The sequence below is a fragment of the Ursus maritimus genome, unplaced genomic scaffold, assembly GCF_017311325.1.
Source record: "Ursus maritimus isolate PB19 unplaced genomic scaffold, ASM1731132v1 scaffold_27, whole genome shotgun sequence".
NCBI classification, from domain to species: Eukaryota; Metazoa; Chordata; class Mammalia; order Carnivora; family Ursidae; genus Ursus; species Ursus maritimus.
Genome location: NW_024425230.1, coordinates 4,939,817 through 4,943,100, shown reverse-complemented (window position 1 = coordinate 4,943,100; position 3,284 = coordinate 4,939,817).

Sequence of the window (3,284 nt, the reverse complement as noted above, 5' to 3'; positions counted from 1 at the left end):
ACTCAATGCTATGGTCAACTAATCTTCAACAAAGCAGGAAAAAATATCCAATGAAAAAAAGACAGTCTCTTCCATAAATGGTATTGGGAAAACTGGAGAGCTATATACAAAAGAATGAAACTTGACCACTCTCTCACACCATACACAAAGATAAACTTTAAATGGATGAAAGACCTCAATGTGAGACAGAAATCCATCAAAATCCTACAGGTGAACAGAGGCAGTAACCTCTTCGACATCAGCCACAGCAACTTCTTTCAAGACATGCCTCCAAAGGCAAGGGAAACAAAAGAAAAAATGAACTTGTGGGACTTCATCAAGATAAAAAGCTTCTGCACAGCAAAGGAAACAGTCAACAAAACAAAGAGGCAACCCACAGAATGGGAGAAGATATTTGCAAATGACCCTACAGATAAAGGATGGTATCCAAGATCTATAAAGAACATCTCAAACTCAACACCCAAAAAACAATTACTAAGTCAAAAAAATGGGCAGAAGTCATGAATAGACACTTCAAATAAGACATATGAATGGCTAACAGATACATGAAAAAATGTTCAACATCATTAGCCATCAGGGAAATTCAAATCAAAACCACAGTGAGATACCACCTTACACCAGTTAAATGGCAAAAATTGACAAGGAAAAAAACAACAAATGTTGGAGAGGATGTGGAGAAAGGGGAACCCTCTTACACTGTTGGTGGGAATGCCAGTTGGTATAGGCACTTGGGAAAACAGTGTGGAGATTCCTCAAAAAGTTAAAAATAGAGCTACCCTATGACCCAGCAATTGCACTACTGGGTATTTACCCCAAAGATACAGAGGTAGTGAAAAGAAGGGCCACATGCACCCCAGTATTCATAGCATCAATGTCCACAATAGCCAAACTGTGGAAGGAGCCCAGATGTCCTTCAACAGATGAATGGATAAAGAAGATGTGGTTCATATGTATAATGGAATATTACTCAACCATCAGAAAGGATGAATACCCACCATTTCCATCAACATGGATGGAACTTGAGGGGATTATGCTAAGTGAAATAAGTCAAGCAGAAAAAGGCAATTATCATATAGTTTCACTTATATGTGGAATATAAGGAATAGCATGGAGGACATTAAGAGAAGGAAGGGAAAAATGGGGGGGGGGGACAGAGGGAGAGAGGAACCATGAGAGACTACGGACTCCAGGAAACAAACTGAGGGTTTCAGAGGGGAGGGTGATGGGGGGTTGGGTTAGCCCAGTGATGGGTATTAAGGAGGGCATGTATTGCATGGAGCACTGGGTGTTATAGAAAACAATGAATCATGGAACACTACATCAAAAACTAATGAAGTACTGTATGGTGACTCATATAACATAATAAAATGAAATTTTAAAAAAATTAAAAAAATAAAAAGATCATTGAGATATTTCTAAAAGTTTATTTGAATGTGTTCTTAGCGATATTTGTTACTAGACTCTCATCATCTGAATTCAAGTAAAAAACAATCTATAAACACCTGTCAAGTACAAGGCACTACGATTGTTTATACAGACAAAAGATGAAGTGGTATAATGTCTGTGCTCAGGTAAGTGGTAACAAATTAGGCATGAGAAGACATTACACATATGCATATAATACAAGGTGGAAGATGTCAAATGCAACTGAGAGATAACAGTAAAGTGACATGAGAATTGAAACTAGAAAGACTTTAAAGATAGTTCAGAGGATCAGTGAAAATTACATCTAGAATTATCCACAATAGCTCAGACCCTTTTCAGCTCTGTCCCCAGAAATCGAGGACTCTCCTGAGGCCATGTCGTTTTCCCGCTGACACTTATTACAATGAGTTGGTTTTGGATCCCCACTCACCTCTATGGTCAAAATCTTCCTTTGAGTATGAAGTACTGGTTCCCTAGTTCTTCGAAGCCTGATTATAGTTCGTTTTACACCTGTGGTTTTGTGCTCAGTCATAGTGGGACATGTAGGTAACATTTCCCAAGCCAGCCCCAGCTGGTTTATAAGTCTTGACTTATGTGCTTACTCTGGAAGGCAGAGAAGCAGAGGTGATATTTGTGATGTCCCTTGAAGCATAGTGGATGTGGTGAGTATTAATGTAAAAGTGTTCAACAACACTGGAGGGAAATATTCTAGGTTCTCAGCTTAAAAGCTAAAGGTAGGTAACCACTGTAATTTCTCTTCTTTGTGTTCAAACTAGGAAGATTCTGGAGCCAAAGCTTGGTTTACAGAATTATCTTTGTGATTAGGAGCTTTTATAATGTATAATATTTGTCTCTAAGACAAATTCTAAAGGAATTTGCCTTTATGGCTGGTTTTTAGTCTCTGTAATTTAAAGGACATAATAGGAGTAGTTGAAGAAAGTGTGTTTTCAGTAGCTGTTTATATAAAATCTACATAACTTAAGAATTTGATGTATGCTATGAGGCAAAGAGGGGTCTAACTACAGTCTATAAAGTCTGAAATGGAAACAGATAAGAAAAATGCCAGAAGTTTCCCTCTTGGCCTCTAAGTAAATTAACTTCTTTGCAATGTGGGTTGTCATGGTAACAGGAAGGGCTGTGGAGTTATGACACTGAAGAAGGTATTGTAATTTTGGGATTATTAAATTCATTATGAATGCTATTCCTTTGAGTTAAATTTGGTGGAAGGGTATATTTGATTCCCTGGAGAAATTTGGGCCATCATAAGGTTAATATATTCTTCCAAGATCATTCTTTTCTCTATCATCATGTAGTTTTAGGACAAAAGAACTATAGGAAGTTCCAGCAAACAGGACAGAGTTTGGCAGCAGTGTGAATAATGGTGCCATGTTGGAAAAGAGTGGATTAGAGTAAGGATGGGGATTTGAAGATATAATGAAGCGCAATAAGACATCACAACGTTTGGAGAAGGGTTGCAAGATAAGTAGAAATGAGCCAAACATCAGAAAAAAATACTCAGACTTGGAGTACCATACAGAATGGGTGAAAGAAGGTAGAAATGAGTCATCAGAAGACTACGCAATAGCTCAGCCCCAGGAAACAGAGCATGTATTACTGTGACTTCCTGAATCTAAAAAAGAACAATGATTTCAAAGAGTATTTAATGTACTAAATCGAGAAGCCAGTAAGAGACTCTTCCAAACTACTTTATATGAACTTTCAATGAAAAAAGCTTGCAATTCCTTTACTTCAGTTATATGGGGATTTGAAATTTAGGCTGAGGTATTTCTAGCTAAGCCACAATCAATTCCCATTTTGCTAAGCTTTGAGGAGATAGGAATTCAATGAGGAATGTTAAT